Source organism: Galleria mellonella, unplaced genomic scaffold (genome assembly GCF_026898425.1).
Source record: "Galleria mellonella isolate WM207_F2 unplaced genomic scaffold, CSIRO_AGI_GalMel_v1 utg266, whole genome shotgun sequence".
Classification (NCBI taxonomy): domain Eukaryota; kingdom Metazoa; phylum Arthropoda; class Insecta; order Lepidoptera; family Pyralidae; genus Galleria; species Galleria mellonella.
Genome location: NW_026442061.1, coordinates 2,974,604 through 2,998,148, shown reverse-complemented (window position 1 = coordinate 2,998,148; position 23,545 = coordinate 2,974,604). Strand labels below are relative to the sequence as shown.

Below are 23,545 nucleotides of genomic sequence, written 5' to 3'. Positions count from 1 at the left end.
AAGGACGATATCGACATGGGAGACGACTTTTTAGCCACCAATGTCCAGGGCAACCCAATATATAAATATAATATTGGTAATGCCTAGTATAAAGCATCTTATATATATATATATATATATATATATATATATATATATATATATATATATATAAAGCACCTTTTCATTTTCCTCAAGACATCTTCCTCATTTTCTTCAAGAGTTTCCTCTTGTCGGTGCAACTAATTCATGTTGTTCAAAATGATGCCCACAGCAATTTTCTACCATCATACGGCTCGCCATCGACAGGGAGTTCATCCTCATGTCCTACAGCCTCAATGGTCGCGTACTGCACGGTTTCAGAGATGTTTCCTCCCACGAACACTCAGGTTGTGGAATGAGCTCCCTGCCGAGGTTTTCCCAAGAGACTACAGCATGGGGTTCTCCAAAAGGGGGGTAAAGAGGTTTCTTTAGGGTCGGCAACGTACGCGTAATATCTCTGGTATTGTAGGTGTTTATAGGCTACGGTAACCACTTACCATCAAGTGGGCCGTGAGCTTGTTTGCCACCTCAGTGGTATAAAAAAAAAATCTTCCTCCAGCCAGTTTTATCCCAAGCCATATCCTTGACCTCCCCATACGACATGACACCTAGTGTTTCTTTTATCTGTCCCATGTAGTTATTCCTCGGTCTTCCTCTTTTGTCCTCTATTTTCAACTAGTAGTTACTTGTATTTATTTTATTCCGCTGAGAGTATTAAGAATAAATGCGGACTAAACGGTGAAATGAGTTATTTTCCTCGCTGATGTAATACAGTTTAAAAATTCCGGGCTGCATTTTCACAGTTGCTTGCATAAAAAAAATACCACCGCTTGCAACTTTTATACAAGTACGTATAATTGAACATTTTAATAAAGCGTTTCAAATCGACTCTGCGTATGCGAGGTTATAGTTTTTATTCAAGTTTTTTTAAATAGTCATTTATCCATTCATATTCCAGTATATAGGGAGAGGAAGTGTTTATTAGTGTTGCGGAATACCAGTCCCATTCCTGTCAGGTCGACCTCCATTTGGTCTCTCCTAGAAACCATCGAGCTGAATTCCAGGTGTATTCATCACGATGGGCTAACTGATCTGCTTTTTCATTCTCACCTAGAATCCATCACTGGTGCCCCGCCTGTGTTTACCGTTAGCGCAGGCGGGGTTACTATTTCATTATCAACCATTAAAATAATACCAGTATGTAATGTAAATTAAAAAAAAAATGGCTGTGTTTATTGACCGTATTTCTCAGCTGAAATTGTATTTCTAATTGGGCAGTGGATTCATAAAAAAATACTATTCTAAAATGCTGGATAAAAAATATTTTTCTTCATATTTTATAGTTTATTCAGTTTTTTTTTTAATAGTTGATAATGAAATAGTAACCGCGTATGCACTATTGGTATACGTTAGCAGAGGGCAGTGAACTGTCGCCACCTATTGGATCCATTTGTTCTTATTAGTTGGGCAAATAGTACAAATTTATTTTGAAATTTCATTAAAATCCATTGAGCGTTTTCGGGGATTAAGAGGAACAAATATCGTGACATGGGATTTATATAAAGATTTTAATAATTGGATACAAAATTAAATTGAATTTACTAAATACCTAAAATAAGCAACATAGCGTACACATATAAAGGTTGTAAGAAAAAAAAAAGTAAATCGAAGCGTAAATGCAACATTTCGTTCGAAATTTAAAATTCCAACAGGAATAGACACAGACGAATTGTGTCGGATGAAAAACATGGCGCCAACGAATCCGGGAAACAAAGGAGATGGGAATCTTTTACCATGAATGTTTGGGAAACGTATAAAAAGGATTCAATACAATGGATCGGGTAAAAGGGATATCTGAAAACGGAGTTGCGAGGAAAACAATAAAGAGATTCTGGATCGGTGTCGTATGGAAGGTATTGATTGGTGATTTATTGTGCCGAACAAATATATGGCTCGGTTATAGGGCTCGCGGTATGCCAGTTATGTTTATAGTGATGTTCATTGTTTGTTTTAGGGTTCCGTATAAAAATCTTTATATACTAGCGATTCGCCCCGTCTTTGCACGGGTAGATAGAATTTTCGTGAAATATATATAAGCCTCATATTATATAGATAGTGTCTCCATACAAATGTTACGAGAAAAGCGTCTGCTCATGTCTATAGGCGTCGGTTACCACTTTCCATCAGGTGGGCCGTCAGCTTGTTTGCCCAAAAAAATTGCAAATATGTAAATCAACACATCGTCCTTATAAGTACTTATTAAATAATTAATATAGTAATATATTATATAGATTGTATATTTCTTTGTCAGAAATATTATGACCATATTCTTTTTGGTATTATAAAATTATTTATATTTATTATTATTATATAAGTTACCAGTCACCATAACGGGAACTTTTTTAATCTGTTTCGAAGCATTGCTCTTGCAACAGGTTATGGGCCGACATTTTGTTAATCTAGATACTTATTTAGAATTGCAAATGGCGCTCAAATATGGCGGGTCTATAACCTCAAATATCAGATGCAAACCTGTTCGTAGCTATTTACAAAGGTCAATACTGTGATTGTTTATTAAAAAAATTGTTACTTGTGGTGCATTGAACTTGAACTGGTTTAAAGGACAATCTTTTTCTATTTTATTTGTAAGAAACAAGATCTATCCTAACATGGTAATTTTCTATTTGTGTTGTGAGTTCTTGGTGGTATTTTATTATATTGATTATATGATATTTTACAAATGTAAATTTAATTAATAAAATTATAAAAAAAAATATTTATTAGTGACCTGCCCCGTCTTTGTACGGGTAGTAAAGGATATATGGTTAAATTTATTGCATTTGCTAAAGTAAATTTACCTTAAAAGATAGACATATGCCATTGTGAAATTTTTGGAGACCTATAAAAGAGAAATAATTCCACCATACAACGTTTTGCTACATCTCAAACGGATTAGGTAGCGTTTTCCCCTCGTTTTGTAGAAGTTAGCGAATTTCGTTAGTAAACAAGTTGGCCGCCACTGGTTTAGAAAAAGTTAGCGAAGAAACAGACAGACGTGAATAATTAGTTACTTTACTATATTATTTAGATATAAATACTCAACAGTTTTGATTTCAAAATATTATTATTATTAATACACGCGACCGTTTTTCTAACTAATATATTTACCTACACTATTAGATACAAAAGTCGTCCGTATGGCTACCTCTATCCCACTCGTGTCTCTACCGTTCGAAGACAATAATTACTGCATAATAATTCACTTTATATCACAACAAACATCTTACTCAGCCGCAACCTTGGTCTCGTGACACGAATAACAAAGAACCTAAGACCGTACGAGGAAGGTATCTCGTGCCATCTTGGGGCAAACAAGGACCCACCACAATTGGTCGCAATAACAGATCTGTAGAAGGCACGAAACTATGGATTAGTGATGTTTCGAGCCGGCCTTTTTGGTAATCGAGTATTTTGGTGCTCGTTACAAGAAGAATTGAATACTGATTCGAGTTTGAGAAGTCAGACGAGTACTCGGACTGTACGGGTGTTTCAGTACTTTGAATCGAATCCTGATTCGAGTCTATGTAGTCGAGTACCAGACTCGAATACTTGTCCCGTAGAAGATTATTTTATGAGATTCGAGTAAATTCTTAGTTGACTTCTGAAGTTTAGTTTTATGAAGATTGAGTAGTTAATTTTAAACTTTCACGTAGTTGATACGTATAAATAAATACAAATAATATAAATACAAAACGTCAACAATAAAAACCATGTAGGTTCTATTTACCTGCCTTTTTTCGTCGCGTTAATTTTCGATAGTGTATTCAAAATAAGTAAGTAAATGAGATTTAAAAAATATCAATAAAATAATGAAATAGAATAAGAAAAAAACAAAAATGATAAACAAACAATTAGTATTCGAGTACTGTAATTGTAATTACTTGTAATTAATGTAATTTAAACTCGAACCCTGTATTCAAATATTGTGTACTTGAATTCTGTTTTCGTATTAAGTATTCGAGTTAGTACTCGAGTCAGACTCGGCACGTCACTGCTCAATATCTCCATATATAAACAGCGGGGTGACATTTGACGCAATGGAATTGGAAATCGGGATAAATCGAAATGTAAGGTAAGGTAACATCAGTTTAACGTTCGATGTTACATTTACCAGAGGGTGGCTTTGTACAAAAGGCCTTGTGTACTTCTGTCTCGCGCGTGTATCTAGCATGAAGCAGTTTTTTTTTTTTGATGGGTGAAAATGGTATGGTAGCCCCACCTGCGCCAACGGGATACATTGGCGGAGCACCAGTGAAGGGTGACAGATGAGAATGAAAACAGGCCAGTTAGCCCATCATGATGAATTCATCAAGAGTTAACCATGATAGTTTCCAGGGGGAACCGCGAGGAGGTCGACCTGGTTGGGTATATTGCTAGCAATGGGATTCTCAGTCTCCATTACTAACAATGCCTTTCTCCCCAATCGCCTCTTATTACGCCCACGGAAAAGGAGGGGGTAGCCTACTCTATTCTATCTACTCTATGCCAGGACCACATTGTTTTTTTTTTACAACACAGGGGGCAAACGAGCATGCGGCTCACCTGATGGTAAGTGACTACCGCCGCCCATGATCACCCACAACACCAGCTGCATTGCAGGTGTGCTACCGGCCAAACATGGCAGTAGAGATAATGAAGTCGATATATATATGTATATATATTAATAGTAGCAGCAGTTATATAAGATAGAATGGATTAGAGAGTATATATATGCAATTTTTAAGGCAACGCGCGCGTAATACCTCTGGTATTGCAGGTGTTCATAGGCTACGGTAACCACTTACCATCAGGTGGGCCGTAAGCTTGTTTGCCACCTCAGTGGTATAAAAAAAAAGTGGCCTGGCCTCCCTGAAAACTAACCATAAAAACGCCAATGTTCAGGAACGGTAATTGATGGTATCCTATGGTGTTACAGTAATCTATGATACCTGTAGTGGTAGTTTTTTTTTATACCACTTACTATATTTTTCTATACTTTACGCGCATGCAACACCAGGGGCATTATGCGCGCGTTATCGACCCTGCAGAAACCTCCTTACCCCTTTTTAAAGAACTCCATACAGCAGTTTATTTGACATTCAAAGTTTTATAAACCGAAACACAGACATGCAAACACAACTGCTTCACGGTAGAAACACGAATGGGACAGAGGTACCTAAGCAATCGACTTTTGTACAAAGTCTCCCTCTGGTGTTTTAAGAGGGACGCTGCTGTCCATCTCTCCACCATAAGCTCTCTTAGTCGTCTCTTACGATACTCACATGAATGGAAGGGATGGCCCATTCTATGCCGGGATTATTTTTATTTACATAAATGATAGATATTTCATTCAATTGTTTATTTAACAAACTTCGTATTGTCTCGGTAATACCTTCATACTGTGTACCACCTGTACACAATACTGTGTCACCGTGTCTGAGTAAATATTTTACTTACACAATAAGCAGAACACGAGGGCAGGTTTGTCCTACTTGCATAATGTCCGTATGTTTATGACCTTTTGTACAAATATTTGTGAAAAACTTTGTACGGATCGGATGTACTTGTGTTCTTGTGATTGTTTACTATTCGATTACAGCATTCCGTTATTACTGAAGGTTATTTAAAAAAAATAAGTTTTTTTTATACCACTGAGGGGGCAAACAAGCATACGGCCCACCTGATGGTAAGCGGTTACCGTAGCCTATGAACGCCTGCAATACTAGAGGTATTACGCGCGCGTTGCCGACCCTGAAGAAACCTGTTTACAACCTTTTGAAGAACCCCGTGCTGTAGTCTCTTGGAAAAACCTCGCCAGGGAGCTCATTCCATAACCTCAGCGTTCGTGGAAGAAAACGTCTCTGAAACCGCGTTATACGCGACCATCTAGGCTGTATGGTATGAGGGTGAACTCCCTGTCGATGGCGAGCCGTACGATGGTAGAAAGTGGCCGTATTTATTCTTTGTTGACCGTATTATAAAAAAAAAAAAATCTGGTACAAAAGGCGGGCTTAATATAAAAATGTGTTACCAGAAAACATCGACTTTATTTGTGGCTTAATTAGTTGATTTGATTTAAAAACTAATATATATATATATATATATATATATATATATATTCTTCATTGCACTTGTAATGTTGCTTAATATTTAGAGTACATAAACAAATATACAGTTAAATAAAATATTAGGATACATAATAAAATATCATTTTAGAAGAAAAAAAAAATAATTTTCCAAATCGGTTTACAAACGACGGAGTTATGAAGTAACAAACATTAAAAAAAAACAACTGTATTTAAAATTTTCTTTTGTTTGAAGTTAGTTGTAAAGTGATTAAGTCCTTGATAGCGGGGGGGGGGGGGATTGTTAATAATGGAGACTAAGGACCCCATTGCTAGCAATATACCCGAACAGGTCGACCTCTACGTGGTCCCCATGGAAACCATTGTGCTGAATTCCAAGTCTATTCAACACGATGGGCTAACTGACCTGCCTTTTCATCCTCACTGGTGCCCCGCCAGCGTATATCGATAGCGCAGTATCTGCCAGTCTCAAAAACTACTACACAAAATTGTATATAGCTCACTCACGGTATGTTTATAGACATGAACGGCAATACGGCAATCACAGAATATACCGTGACGCCCATGACACTCTTAATGCGTTATTATGTCTGAGAACTATAATATCATACCTCTATACCCTATAATTTTACTGCCATATCTCAAATAAAGCTAAATACAGCTGCTTCACGGTAGAAACACGAGTGGGATAAAAGACTCGAACAGACTACTTGGGAGGAAGGGATTATTAGTAATGCGGACTACCATTGCTAGCAACATATCATGTCAGGTCGACTCCCACGTGGTCCCATCTGGAAATCATCATGCTGAATTCCAGGTGTACTCATCATGATGGGTTAACTGATCTGCCTTTCCATTATCACCTATCATCCTCACTGGTGCTCTGGGTGAAAATGGCATAGTAATCCCGCCTGCGCTATCGGTATACACTGGCGGGGTATCAGCGAAAGGTGATAAGTGAGGATGAAAAGGCAGTTCAGTTAGCCCATCGTGACGAATGCAACGATAAAATAGTCACGATAGTTTCCAGAGGGAACCGCGTGGAGGTCGACCTGATAGGGTATATTGATAGCAATAGGGACTTCCACTTTACTAACAATCCCTTCCCCCCAGCGAATACCGTTAGCGCAGGAGTTGTCACTATTCTGTTATGATCTATTAAAAAAACAGGCTACTTTTGTACAAAGTCTACCTTTTTATGGTAGTTACACCATGGAGGTGGCAAGTAAGCATGCAGCCTGCCTGATGGTAAATGGATACAATAGATATTGGTCACCCAACACACACATACATGAACAGACGTACTCTTTGAAAAGTAAAATTCTGCTAAGTAAATGTTAAATCTACAAATGTATCTACTTGTAGACACATGATTTTATGCGTTTGATATGTATATACCGAAATAGTTCCCACTTCTAATTGAACATTTAATTACAAAAAGGTGTAAATCAAAAATGATTCCGGTATTTCAAAGCTTCGCAATAATGCTGATGGATTACTGATTTTTAATTCTATCGCTTTAAGTATAGGGTTGAGGTTCCATTCGCATACGGGTCCAATTGTTTCCTCGTTTGGTTTCCGCGTTTGCGACTTTTTGTCGTCATTATCAATGCGACTAATTACTATATATATATATATATATATATATATGTATATATATATATATATATATATATAAATATATATTATTAGAAAATTTATCCGATACCAGAGGAAGAGTTGGTACAAAAGTCGATTGCTTGGGTCCCATTCGTGTTTCAACCGTGAACAGTTGTGTTTGCATGGCTGTGTTTCGGTTTGAAGGATGGGATATGGCGTGAATTTACTGGGTACAGAGGAATAACACCTGAGTCCTCAGGAATGGCAACGCATGGGGGTATCATGGGCGAAACAGTAAACTCTGTTATCTTCATGGTACTGTTAATGTCTATAAGCGACGGTTATCACTTTCCATCAGGTGAGCCGTCAGCTTCTTTGACATTGTAAGGGGTATAAAAAAAACTGACGAAATTAAATATTAGCAAAAAGCACGACAGGGAATATTTTGATCTTCAAAGAAAACCGTGCTATAATGCTTGTATTGATTACACTACATCATGGAGTCCGTTACTTTGTTTAAAAACATTTGATGTATAATAAAAAAAGCATAATAGACACTATATTTTTAATTGAAAATAATCAATAATATTAATATTACAAAGTATCTCTCATTTATCAACGCAGCGTGACTCACAAAGTTGCAATCTGGTATAGCGTATCAACTATACCTTTGACCTTCTTCATGTGTCAGCTGTACTATTATTAACGACCTTATAACGTTAGGAATAAAGTGCGTTTCGGTTTGTACAGTAAATAAATTGCGTTAGTTCCCACTGACCGTAGGCGACGCTTCCGAGGTGGGCAAAAGTCATTAATAATCATTATATCATTAATCTCCAGCTGTTTGGTATTAATGAAGTCATGAATGTAATATTTTGGTAGCGTGAGTTGCTCTGTGATTACATATATTCAAAGTTTTTAATGCCTACAAGGGTACAAATCCAACTCCAGATTTATGTCCTCTTCTTTTTCCGTCTCTTTCGGTTCAATGTGATGAAAATGGAATGGTAATCATGTCTGCGCTATTTTTATATGATGCGATGATATGTGAGGACGAAGTCAAGTTAGTTGGTCCATGGTAGCGGATGCACCAGGATATACCATGATGGTTTCCAGTATGGACCTCGTGGAGGTCAATCTGACCTAATAGAGTGCATTGCAAGCAATAAAGACTAATTCATCCATTACGAAAAATCCCTTCCTATCTAATTAGGCCAGTTCTACTTGTCCTTATCAACTTTCCTCCCTGGGGGTTAAAAGTAGATTATTTCCACTTGTTCCTACCCGGTCGTCTGGAATAGAATAGGCCACTCTTTTTCCCATGGATATCGTTAGAGGCGACTAAGGGAGGGCGAGGGATGGGCAGTAGTTTCCCTCTTAAAACATCTAAAGCCTAACTGCGGTTGCCAACATTTCCGAACCGATACGACAACATAACCTTCAAGAAAAGAGCATATTCCTTTTTAAAAGGCCGGCAGCACACCTGCAATGCCGTTGGTGTTGTGGGTGACTACTGTGGGTGGCGGCGGTAGTCACTTACCATCAGGTGAGCCGCATGCTCGTTTGCCCTTTGTGTTGTAAAACAAAACCTGCCTGCCAAACGTGACAACTACTAGCAAAACCTTGCAAGGGGGAGGATTATATTCAGCAGTACGCAGTTAAAAGCTGATATTCATAGACCCAGAACTCGTGTTTTAGGTCTTCCATAAGAGTAATAATATTAAAACACCCAGTTTCTTTACTTTAAATACCTCTTCGAGTGTTAATAATGTACATGTAGCATTTGGGATGAAGAATGGCTATTTTTAATCCTAATTAATATTGACCAGAATTAATACATTAATCTATCTATCTATCTATTTACCAGAGGGAGACTTTGTACAAAAGTCATTTGCTTGGGCACCTCTGTCTTATTCGTGTTTCAATTGTGAAGCAGTTGTGTTTGCATGGCTGTGTTTCGGTTTGAAGGGTTGGATGTGGCGTGAATTTACTGGGTACAGAGGAATAACACCTGAGTCTTCAGCAATGGCAACGCATGGGGGGTATCATGGGCGAAACAGTATACTCTGTTATGTCCATGGTACTTCTCATGTCTATAGGCGACGGCTACCACTTTCCATCAGATGGGTCGTCAGCTTGTTTGTCATTCTAAGTTGTATAAAAAAAAATATGACAAATGTAAATTAACAACTAAATTCATACAATCAAATGCTTTATATAATAATAAAAAATAAAACAAGAGATAAAATACAAAAATATGTTTACGCCATGTGTATCGCAGTGACCTAAATGACATATACCTATCTCGGTCAAGCAGACGAAGTAGCATATAAAGACTAGTATTATACATATAAAACGTAAAATTGTCTTGCAAAATGTGTGCAATTAAATTAAATTAACCAAAGCTTAAGGTTAAGGGATTAAAGTTGTTATTTTCTGAGCCGTCTCATCTGAATTTGAAATCCCCTTGTCAGTTCGTCCAACGTCCACTATTTTGGTTGAACGGTATTATTGTACCTCTCTAATTACAGAGGGATGAGGGCGTCTTATTTTTGGGAGCTTTTGAGGTAAAGTCCACAACAAACCACTTCCTGTTTCATTAATTCATTAATTATTCATTAAATAACCATTCGATTAAACAATACACATTTTAATGAATGTGTAATTTTAATAATTGATTAATATCAATTATTTAAATTAATTACTGGCTCTTAATAAAGTGCCGACGTTATTATGCACATTCTACGCTTGCTGTAAAAGATTTTGTTTGACCTTTTGGTCCCAGATTACCTCCAAGAGGGATTCTCCTTTAGAATCCCTGATTCCCGGGTGCGTTGTCTAAAACATTACACATTAGAATTACCTATCCACAACGCCTACTCCTACACTAAATCTTTTACAGTGCAAGCTGCTAGATTCTGGAGGGAATTTCAAAATCTAACAGCTTGTACTGTAAAGATTACAAAATGATCATTTATCCAATAGTAGTTTTATTTTTATTTGTAAAATTAAAACCAAAACTTATTTACATAAAAAATAATTACATGATAACAGCAATGAATCCACTTATAGGTTTTCACCCATAGACACAATATACGAAATTGGACAATGCTTGCCTCAAACAAATAGCGCAAAAAGTATAGGATCATCTATCAGAGGCACCCACACACGTGAAGCAGACATGCGTACTACATATAATATAGTGAACACTACTAAACTTATATAAAACAAATGTGCTCAATATAAAACAGATAATTCCTTGTCAAAATATTGTCTATCCAGTATATTCCTTGCTGTGGATATTTCACTGTGTAATATCTACATCTAATTGTTTATTTAATTTATTAAAATTGTTCGTTGCTTGCCACGCATAACTGTTTTTTTCTGGACATATTCGAAATGTGTAAATTTGTTCGAAAACACAATACAATTTTGGAGAAAGATGAAGCGTTTATTAAATACTAGCGGCCCGTCCCGGCTTCGCACAGGTGGACATTTTTACATTTTAATAAGAGGCCATTAAGGCTGCACACGCAATGGAAGCTTAAAAATGGAGTAACTTCCCCCGTTTTCCCAACATTTCCCTTCACTGCTCTGTTCCTATTGATCGTAGCGTGATGAAAAGTATACTATAACCTGCCTAGGAGTATGAAGAATAATTGTACCAAGTTTAGTTAAAATCCGTCGAGTAGTTTTTGTTTCTATAACGAACATACAGACAGATAGACAAAAATTTTACTGATTGCATTTTTGGCATCAGTATCGATCACTAATCACCCGCTGATAGTTATTTTGGAAATATATTTCATGTACAAAATTGACCTCTGTATAGATTTATTATAAGTATAAATTTAGTACTTCAACATAGACTGGCATTGTACAACACTTCGGAGAACAGATTAATACATTAGACCCTGAAGAAATCTCTTTACCCCCCTTTTGAAGAACCCCATGCTGTAGTCTTTTGGGAAAACCTCGGCTCATTCCATAACCTGAGTGTTCGTGGGAGAAAACATCTCTGAAACCGCGTTGTACTAAAAACAATAGCATTGGTATAAAAGTTTCAAAGTCATATCGTTTATATAACATCAGATCATATCAGAGCTAATGGCCACGACTCGTGTCAATGTAATATTGACATGAGCCGTGACCTTTGTTTATAGTTAACATCACGGTAAACAGTTTAGTGTATGATCAGAGATGTTTAATGTCATATTTAGTAAAGTGTGTGTTAACTAAATTCATATTTTGTTAGTTCGAAAACGTTCGACAAATGCAAACCCTATCCCTATTTCTAAGGTTTTTTTAATGAATGATAATGGAATGGTAACCCCGCCTGCGCTATCGGTACACACCGGCGGGGCACCAGTGAAGGATGATAGGTGAGGCTGAAGTAGGTCAGTTAGTCCATCGTGACGAATTCAACAAGAATTGTTCACGATGGTTTCTAGGGGGAACCACATGGAGGTCGACCTAATAAGGCATATTGTTAGCAATGGGACTGTCAAACTGCATTGCTAAAAATCCCTTTCCCACCCTTTTTCTAAGTGTTAAGAGATAGATCTTATGTATATACATATATAGATGGAGAATAGAGTGTGAAGAATTTCCAAAAACTGCCAGATAACTGTCGGTTGACACATAATAAACGGGCTGACAACTGCAGTCTTTTTTAACTGCAGTTGTTATTTCCATTATCATTATGATAATGGAATGATAACCCCGCCTGCGCTATCGGTATACACCGGCGGAGCACCAGTGAAGGATGATAAGTGAGGCTGAAGTAGGTCAGTTAGCCCATCGTGACGAATTCAACAAGAATCGTTCACGATGGTTTCCAGGGGGAACCATGTGGAGGTCGACCTAATAAAGCATATTGCTGGCAATGGGGCTGTCAAACTCCATTGCTGAAAATCCCTTTCCCACCCTATTTCTGAGGGTTAAGAGATAGATTTTATGTATATACATATATAGATGGAGAATAGAGTGAGAAGAATTTCCAAAAACGGCCAGATAACTGTCGGCTGACGCATAATATTTGCATAATAAACGGGTTGACAACTGCAGTTAGGCTTTTGTTTCATTTTGATGTTTAAAGAGGGATCTTGCTGCCCATCTGTCGACCAACAAGTTCCCTTAGTCACGAGAAAGGAAGGGGTGACCCAGTCTATGCCGAGATCAAGCGGCAACAGAAGTTTGCACTCGTTTAAACTGTAACATACGAGACGTTATTTCAATAATCACTTTGTTTATCCTATATATTTGTGTATAATAATTACTTATATAATATCAGAATCTATGGAATGCAAACATGTATTGCTTTGCACCTGCGATATGCTAAGCAAACTATTTATATGCAGATACTATTTGCATTTATGTTTATACCATAAGTGTCAGCCATTTTGTGTTAAGGTCGACGAAACTGGTTGAACATCATTGTTTAAGTGGTGGTTACTTTGTGTTGTACAGTATTAAACCTTATGCGGTTACAAAATAAGGTATATTTAATGTTTTTACAGAGAAATAAAATTGTATTACATTTGTGTTCTTTTACTGGTGGCAGTCTTGAGTGACTTGTAATGTAGGCGTCATAGACTTACCTATTTCTGCTGCCTAGATAAAGCGTTGCTATTTATTTGAAACTAGCAATTGCCCGCAAGTTTTTTTTTTCGTCATTAGAAATTTTTTTACCTATAATTAGGGAAACATACTAAATCTGGCAACCCAGCGTTGCCAGATTGGGTATATTTAGCACAGGCATTAATTACTATTTCATTAACACGCATTAATAATTTAAGATTGCGTTTCACAAAAAAAAATCTGATCCAATTGTGATAAAAGCATTTATTTTGATTTAAAAACTAAACTACCAAATCGATTTTGACAAGATTTCTACGAAACCAATTTGAAAGTATATTCTTTCAGATAAAAAAAAAAGAACGGCCAGAGTAAAAAATGAGGTAAAAAAGATAATTGTCAAATAATTGAATCTGAACCTTCTTCTTTTTTGAAGGCGGTTGAATCAAAAATGTTAAAAAATATATATTTAATGTCAAAGTCGTTTATGTTTCATATGAATACTTCATTACGACTTTTAAATTACCGTGAATAATTTTAATTTTCTTCACTGCATTGTAAAATACATACAGACATACGGCGGTTCGTGCTGTCTCATATAATATCGTACATAAACCTTGATTATAATTATTTTTACGTTATAATAACTATATTCAATACAATATACCCCTTAAATTATTTCATAATATATTATTAAAGCTATATCCTTTATGTTACACGAAGGTAACTCACGACCGTTTGATATACGATCAATCGTAAGCTGATTATCATACATAGGTAAATATTCTTTTCTCAAACATGCTTGGAAACGTGAGCATTATCTTGACAATCTTCTTCGAGATAAATCAAAATTGCCGTACTGGCCAGATACATGCGGGTAGCGGCCGGTAAAATTTGTATGAAAATCCATATCTGTCGTGTTTTTCGGCCAGATAAATTACTATGTAAACTCATATCTGTCCTGTAATTTAAAAAGCGAATGACCTTTTACTTCGAAACATGGCTACCAAGGAGGTAACTAATAAAAGGTTTTATTTAAATTTCGAACTGGCTTGCAAATAGAACGCTATTTATTGAAAAAAAAACAAAGGAACATTATGGCGCGTGTAAAATTATTATTGTCCGTTATTCGTCATTGAACTTAAAAAGTAAAATTGTGTTTTTGATTTCCGAGCATTGTTTGAGAAAAGTTCTATACAAGCCTTGGCCACAACTAGGCATTGATGGACTCACGTATGTGTGCCTCGGCTACGCCTCGGCCCACATTTGCACGTTCATCCTTCAATGCCTCAGTTGCTGGCCGCTGCAGTAATGTACTATTATTGTCTAGAAGTTACAATATAATGCTTATTGTGTATGTATGTTTGGCAGTTTATGGAGGAGGTCTATGTCCAGCAGTAGACAGTGCAATTTCCCATAAACTGCCATAAGAAACGGTCCTGAGCCACTTGCATCCACTGACTCCCTGCACTGCATACAACTAAAAATTTCGAGCCTTCACTACTAACTGGGACAGAGATGGAGTAACAATCTGGATTTCATGAAATCCATGACGTGGTGGGCAAGTTGCTTTTCGTAAATGTGGCCCTGGCTTCATTCTCGGTTGACTCAATTTAGAAAATAAACATTTCTGTATCAGCTTGGGTCTATTACTGTGCTCCCAGTACGTTGCTTCGTTCTTCATAACACAGGGTTTTTTTAGTTTGAAGTCCATGCTCACGTATGAAGTTAAATAAAGAAATATATGCACCATTGATTACTTAATGTTATTGATCTAATATATATATATTTGTGCATTATAAATGCAATGTATAAATATTATTATTACTTACTCCTAAAAACAATCGTGAGATCATTTACTTCCTCGCTAATTAGGCAGACTACCTATTAATTCCGAAAGAGATTTCAAGGTGAAAATAAATATTTTATTAAACAATCATATTTAGTTACTTCCCGAGGAAGTCACTCCAAGGTCACAAAACAAAGACGTTCTCACGAAGTCATTAATTTCATTGAATTCATATAACTTAGGAGCTGGCGTGGTATCAACAGGAAGACACCTGAACGTTGAGTATGACGGAAATTGTATATTTGCATATTTAAAAATTAAACCTCGTTCCTTAGTCTCTCAACTCAAAAAACTCAACAACTGCTCCATTGATTTTAATATTTCCTTTTTGTTTTGCTCGTAATAATACAGGGGTAGTTTAAAAGAAAAAAAAAAAGTTTAAAAACCCTAAAGTTTAGTTGAAAAATCAAAAAATTGAAAAATAGGCAATTTTGTATGAGAATCATTACTTAGGATCGCTTTTAATAGATGGCGTTGTAAGTGATATTGAGTTCAGTTCTAGGTTTTTTTTTTATTTGGAAGGGTAATTATACATCTTATTGTATATAAAAAATTCCGTTGTTTACTTATTTGTTTCTGTAAATCTCCAAAAACTGCTTGACGATTTTAATTACATTTTGTAAAAATAACCTTTACCGCATAATACTTATTGATTTTAGAAATGTGAAAGTCAGTTTGTTTGTTTGTTTGTTATTGCCTTAACGGCTTAACTAATCAGTATGAAATTTGGTATACACATACTCTGTGTTATGGAGAAGGGTGCTTTTTTTAATGGGTGATAATGGTATGGTAACCCTGCGTTAACGGGATACGCTGGCGGGGCACCAGTAAAGGGTGATAGATGAAGATGAAAGTAGGTCAGTTAGCCCATCCTGAAGAATTAAACAAGAATTAGTCACGATGGTTTCCAGGGGGAACCACGTGGAGGTCGACCTGACAGGGTATATTGCTAGTAATAGAGCTATTTGACCCCACTACTAACAATCTCTTTCCCCCCTTATGCAGAAGGGTATAGGTCACCTTTTATCCTGATCACGTGAACGTAAGTCGTAGTAGAGTTATGTTATCAATCTATTAATATTCTGGTATCTGTAATATCAGATGCAGCAGCCAGAGACAATACGTCTACTGTAACACTATGAAGGTGATACAATATAACACTAACAATATTTTCATGGGCATAAACAAGACAATAGACAAATAATCCGCGCCATTGGTTAGAGGTGTGACAAAAATGATACGACGAATGTGACACCGTCAAGGTCACACCGCCAATGTCACAGTGACTCTAATTGTATGTATTCACAAACAAGATCAGTGCAGTATTTGTGTAATCTGTTATCAAATTACTGGTAATGCGAAGGACGTTTTTTTATGCAAAAACGTTGTCACACGAATTGATGGCTGCTAATTTTTTTTTCATGCATTATCATTTTTAAGTGACTTCAAAAATAAAAAGGTTCTCTATTCAATTGTATATTTTTTATGTTTTCATAAAGTTTATTATTACTTGCAAAGTTATTTGGATTTTTTTATCGTATATTTAAAGTATATATATGATTACAGATTACTTACATAGAAACAACTAGAGGGAGACTTTGTACAAAAGTCGTTTGCTTGGACACCTCTGTCCCATTCGTGTTTCTACCGTGAAGCAGTTGTGTTTGCATGGCTGTGTTTCGGTTTGAAGGGCGGGATATGGCAGTGAATTTACAGGGTACAGAGGAATAACACCTGAGTCCTCAGGAATAGCAAGGCATGAGGATATCATAGGCAAAACAGTATACTCTGTTATGTCCATGATACTGCTTGTCTATAGGCAACAGTTACCACTTTCCATCAGGTGGGCCGTCAGCTTGTTCGCCATTCTAAGTTGTATAAATAAAAACTTCAACAAAATCAATCAATCACAGAAATAAAAAAAAGTTTTTAAATCAAAATAACTGGTGTTGCCACAATCGGAGTCAATTTTATTACGTGGAATAAAATTATTTTTGTTAAAAAATTAAAACAAATTTTTCATTATTAACGCATCGTATAATGCCATAAAAGTAACTTAGATACTTACAATAATGGCCTCTTTAGTGAAACCGAAGGAATCTGAAACAAAACGGCTATAATTAGACCGTGTCACAACATTAGCACACATAATGGACGCCGCATGACTGCGTATTCCTTAGGTATGGAGTAATTATGGAAGTCAAGAGTAAAACATGCAATGGCGCAGTAAGCTTACGTCAGTTGTACTTAGGTAGGCACAGGGGTGGACGATATATAAAATATATACTTACCATACTTATATATGTATATATATATATATCTCATTATCATTTCAGTTTCATTGCTGGACATAAGCTTCCCCCATAGGCTGCCATAAAGAACGGTCCTGAGCTATCTGCATCCACTAACTCCCTGCATATATATATATATATATATATATATATATATATATATATATATATATATATATATATATATATATCATTTATTTAAATTCATGGCTTAAATTACGGGTTTAAATATAAAAATATTTTTATGTTATGTAATAATATATTCTGTGAACCCACGTTTTGAAAATATTTATGACGGCGAATATTCTAACCCTGGATCCGTATCACGGATGTTACGGACGCGAAAGGTGAACTCTTAGAAAATACTACAATCCTTGCTGTGTATAAAAATAATACGACCGTTCTCGTCTCTTTCTAATTACTTTCTAGGGTTGCAATGCGCACGTGACAACCCAAGTGTTGCAGGTGTCCATAGCTAGTGACCGTTTACCATAAGACGGGCTGTATGCTTGTTTGCCAACTATTTCTTATACAACTTAGAATGGCAAACAAGCTGACGGTCCACCTGATGGAAAGTGGTAACCGTCGCCTATAGACATGAGCAGTACTATGGATATAACAGAGTATACTGTTTCGCCCATGATACCTCCCATGCGTTGTCATTCCTGAGGACTCAGGTGTAATTTTTTATACCTCAAAGGTATAACCTTTGAGGTATAAAAAATTACTTTTTATGTGATAATGTAACGTGGACATAGATATCAAGAGCGTGATCGTGTCTATAAGCGATGGTTGCTACTTTTTTTACACCACTGAGGTGGTAAACAAGCATGAATGCATTTATGCACACGTTGCTGATCCTGTAGAAACTTTTTTACCCTTTCTTTTTTAAAACCCGTGCTATAATCTCTTGAAAAAACTTTGACAATAAGCTCACGGTTACCACTTACCATCAGGTGGGCCTTCAGTTTGATTGGCATTGTATGTATAATGAAAAAAAAATACACATCAGATTTTAATTTGACCTTCATGTATATAAATGTGAAAACTACATCCTGTTTGGTGTAGTAGTTTTTGCATGATACCGGAACAAATATATAGACAGACAAAAGTTAAAATAAAAATTTTGCATTTAATTTAATTAAGCCCATTCATATAAATTTTAAATATGTAAAAAAGGGGAAGGGGGAATCCGAGAAATAACTACATGGGACAGATAAAAGAAACACTTGGTGTCATGTCGTATAGGGAGGTAAAGATATGGCTCTATTCCATAGAGCTGCTGGAAGAGAATACATGAATTACTTGCCCCGACAAGAGGTAATTATTAAATGAAAAAAGATCTATGTAAAATTATAATTAAGATAGATAGATATATAATTTATTTGCATCACTTACAGCACACAAATTACAACATACATATATAAAAAAAAAGCGAGATAACAGAATGGTAACTCCGCCTGTGCAGACAGTTCGCTGGCTGGGCTCCAGTGAGGGATTATCATCCTGTAAGAATGTGAAGGTGAGGTGAGAATGAAAAAACAAGTTCAAATTAGCCTATCGTGATGAATACTTGGAATTCAGCATGATTGTTTTTAGAAGGGACCGCGGGGAGGTTGACCTGACAGCGTATTTTTTTAATGGGTGAAAATGGTATGGTTATCACGCCTGTGCTAACAGTATACACTGGTGGGGCACCAGTAAGGGATGACAGATGAGAATGAAAAAGTAGGTGAGTTAGTCCATCGTGACGAATACCTGGAATTGGGCACGATTGTTTCCAGGAGGGACCATGGTGAGATCGACCTGACAGGGTATAATACTAGCTATGGGGCTGGTAATCCGCATTACTAATGATCTTTTCCCCCTAGATTATATGGTTTATATTATATAACAAAGCTTTCGCGGCCTTTAAAGCTCGGGACTTGGGAATAATGTAATCATTTAGTATGCAAATTCATCGCTTTCTTTTCGCGGTAATTATTATAAAAAACCTTTTCAGCTTTTTTTGGATTATCTAAATGAAAACCTGAGGATGATTATTTTCAACCGACTTCAAAAATAAGGGGGTCCCAATTCGGTTATATTTTTTTTATATTTGAAATCTCATAACTCTGTGAGTTGTAAACCTATTTGGAACATTCTCTTTTCTATCTTTTAAAACTTATATATTGGTCTTAAAGAAATTTTATCAAGACGGACCCCAAATGCACTGTAGGGATGATACCCCCCCATGCGTTGCCATTCCTGAGGACTCAGGTGTTATTCCTCTGTACCCAGTAAATTCACTGCCATATCCCACCCTACAAACCGAAACACAGCCATGCAAACACAACTGCTTCACGGTAGAAACACGAATGGGACAGAGGTGTCCAAGCAAACGACTTTTGTACAAAGTCTGTTATTACCATGGTCAAATATTAACCATCTCTAGAGTTGTATGTCTGTCGGAGACGATTACCACTTTCTATCAGCTGGATTGTCAGTTTGAATATTATTCTTTAATGCATAAGAAAATATCTTTTTTATAATTGTTAGGGGTAGAAGGGATCAATTGGATTGACATTTGAGGCTTCGTGCACAGAAATGTAGGATGTAAAAAGCATCCCGCAATATTGTAAGTAGGTCACACTCGTTATCCGCCCCATAAATATTTTATATTAACACCAGTAATAAGGTTTCGAGTATCGGCCAATTTACGGGAGAACTGCCTTTAACGAGCCTAATAAATGGAGATATCTTGTCAACGGAACATAATAAATGATACGCAATCTATGCTTTTTTTTAACCGACTTCAAAAAGAATATACTTACAAATTAGTTCCATAGAAATTTTATCAAAATGCGTTCAAAAGTTTAGTTAAAAAAACAAAATAACAGTTTTTGCCGCAACCGAAGTTGTTTTTTTTTTGTGTAACACAATTGTAACTATTACTATATTTTTTTACAACACAGGGGGCGAACGAGCATGCGGCTCACCTGATGGTAAGTGACTACCGCCGCCCATGATCACCCACAACACCAGCGGCATTGTAGGTGTGCTGCCGGCCTTTTAAAAAGGAATATGCTCTTTTTTTTAAGGTTATGTTGTCGTATCGGTTCGGAAATACTGCTGCTGGAAATTGATTCCAAAGAATGGTTGTGCGTGGTAGAAAGTGCCTTGAAACATGCACGGTGAAAAACCACCACTCGTCCAGATGATTGGGATGAAAATTTAGTTTGTGGCGGGTTGTACGGTGGTGAAAATCAGTAGCAGGTATCAATCCGAACAATTCCTCAGAACACTCCCCTTTACATTTCAATCTATTACACTTTATTTTAGATAAATAAATAACTTATTTGCTTCACTTACAACACACAAATATCATTAAATATTGGCGCATACTTAAAAAAAGAAAAACAATACATATACGAAAAAAAAAACAAAACAAAAAGAAAGTAGATAGATACTCTTTATTGTTTCCTCCAAAAGATTACAATAGGAATCTTATTATAAATATAAACAATTACTAGAAATAATCACAATAAGAAAACAATGGGTGACCTTGTCGCTAAAGGCGATATCTTCCAGGCAACCTTTGGATGGAGAGGAGTAATTATAAACAATTTGATCGGAGGTACATAAAAGAAGTAACATAATTTTTAGTGGGTGTGCCGCAGTAATACAAAATGGTCACAATTCAGCTTATTGTTTCGCCCTTAAAAGAGCAAAACACTGATATTCTATTGTGACCATAAGCCAAAAGCGGGCTGGGAGGATTCTTGACGAAAAAAATATTATATACATAAATAAATTAAACAAATTTTGTGTGTCCATTATCAAATCTGTGTTTCAGTTTGAAGGGTGGGATATGGCGTGAATTTACTGGGTACAGAGGAAAAACACCTGAGTCCTCAGGAATGGTAACGCATTCGGGGTATCATGGGCGAAACAGTATACTCTGTTATGTCCATGGTACTGCTCATGTCTATAGGCGACGGTTACCACTTTCTATCAAGTGGGCCGTCAGCTTGTTTGCTATTCTAAGTTGCATAAAAAAAAATTACTATTCAACTGATTATTTACTGGTCAGTCGAAGTTTAGTGGCTCATCTATGCCTTTAAACATTTCCTTCCATAGGTGGATTAAACGTAGGACCTAGTTGCATGGTGCTTAGCTATGTAGGTATAGTATGGTATTTTCCTTTATAACTACGCAATTATTATAAATGTAAATTAAATCACTTATGCCATTAATTTATTATATTATACACCGTCGTGCGGATCGATTTAATTTAATTGATTAATTGTCATTAATATTTATTTCTGTACAATGTTAACTTACATAACTTAACTGTGTTCTTTTTATCTACAGGTTAAGTCGATTTAATTTATATCTCTTTTTTTAAGGAGCATTAAGTACTATATATTTTTCTCATTTTCGTTTATAATATGTCTTAACTTATATATGTGTAAGTTTATTTGTTATTTATATATATTTATTTGTATATATAAAAAAAAACCACCAGTGAGACACCAGTGAGGGATGATAAGTGAAAATAAAGTAAGTCAGTTAGTCCATCGTGACAAATTCAACAATGAACCAGTCACTATGGTTTCCAGGAAGAACCGCGAGGAGGTCGACCTGATAGGGTATATTGTTAGTAAGAGGGTTGCTAATCCCCATCATTAATAATCCCTTCCCCCTTGACAACCGCAGTTAGCCTTTGATGATCTTTTGTATATATATATATATATATATATATATATATATATATATATATATATATATATATATATATATATATATATATATATATATATATATATATATATATATATATATATACTTATGACATAGTGGGTTCGAACCCATGATCATTAGAAGATGAGGCAATGTACTAAACCTCTGCATCACCAAGGTCTATAAACATCATTAAAATGATGTTCGTATGATAAATAATTAGATGGTAAATAATTCAATACAAGGATGCCTCTCATATCTGCTCAATGCGGAAGAAATCACCTTACATACTAGACCTTTGTCGCCTGCAATAAAGAATTTGTACTAAGTACAAAGGGCGTATGTCCATGTTACTATTTCTATGTTTTTTTTTTACACAACTTAGAATGGCAAACAAGCTGTCGGCCCACCTGATGAAAAGTGGTAACCGTGGCATATAGACATGAGCAGTACCATGGACATAACAGAGTATACTGTTTTGCCCATGATACCTCTCATGCGTTGCCATTCCTAAGGACTCAGGTGTTATTCCTCTGTATCCTGTAAATTCACGCCATATCCCACCCTTCAAACCGAAATACAGCTATGCAAACACAACTGCTTCACGGTAGAAACACGAATGGGACAGGACACGATGGTCTTTTTGTTTTTTGCACAGTCGGGGTTACCATTCCATTGTTACTAATTAAAAAAACATCCCAATCGTACGGACGAAGTCGCGGGTAAAAGCTAGTATTTATATAAATCAGTCAGTACGATGTATGAATGTATGTATGTTCTAATTGCACAGTGGGAGGGACAGGGATTGTTACTAATGCTGACTACCAGACCCATTGCTGGCAATATACCCCGTTAGGTCGACCACCACGTGGTCCCCCTTTGAAATCATCGTGTTGAATTCCAAATATATTTATCACGATGGGCTAACTGACCTGCTGTTTCACTTTCACCTATCATCGCTCACAGGTGCCCTACTAGCGTATACCGATATCACAATTGGCGTTACAATTTTATCGTTACCAATTGTATAAAAAAATCCCGATCGCGCGAACGGAGTTGCGGGTGAAGGCTAGTATTTATATAAATCATTCAATACGATGTATGAATGTATGTATGTAATTGCGCAGCGTTCCAAGCAATGCAAACATTAACACTTGAAGTGCTTCTATTAATAAAGATATATCGTTATATATTATATAAGAAACGGAACTGAATTCTCAAATTACACAGTATAATCTGCAGTAATATTGTCGAATTATTTTTTTTAAACTCTTTTTTTTATACCACTGAGGTGGCAAACAAGCATACGGCCCACCTGATGGAATGTGGTAACCGTCGCCTATAGACATGAACAGTACCAT

At 36.2% G+C, this 23,545-nt stretch overlaps 1 protein-coding gene across 3 annotated transcripts in view; it reads right to left on the bottom strand.

Moving 5' to 3' along the window:
* The window catches only part of LOC113521031 (Ig-like and fibronectin type-III domain-containing protein 1), a 252,947-nt gene that overhangs the window by 119,423 nt on the left and 109,979 nt on the right, over positions 1-23,545 (bottom strand). For 2 of the 3 annotated variants that reach the window (XM_052895159.1, XM_052895161.1), the window contains exon 2: positions 17,240-17,271. The exons of the other annotated variant lie outside the window; for it this stretch is intronic. The gene's annotated coding sequence lies outside the window, so the exon portion shown is untranslated. The remainder of the gene's footprint in view (positions 1-17,239; positions 17,272-23,545) is intronic. 3 annotated transcript variants of the gene reach the window in all.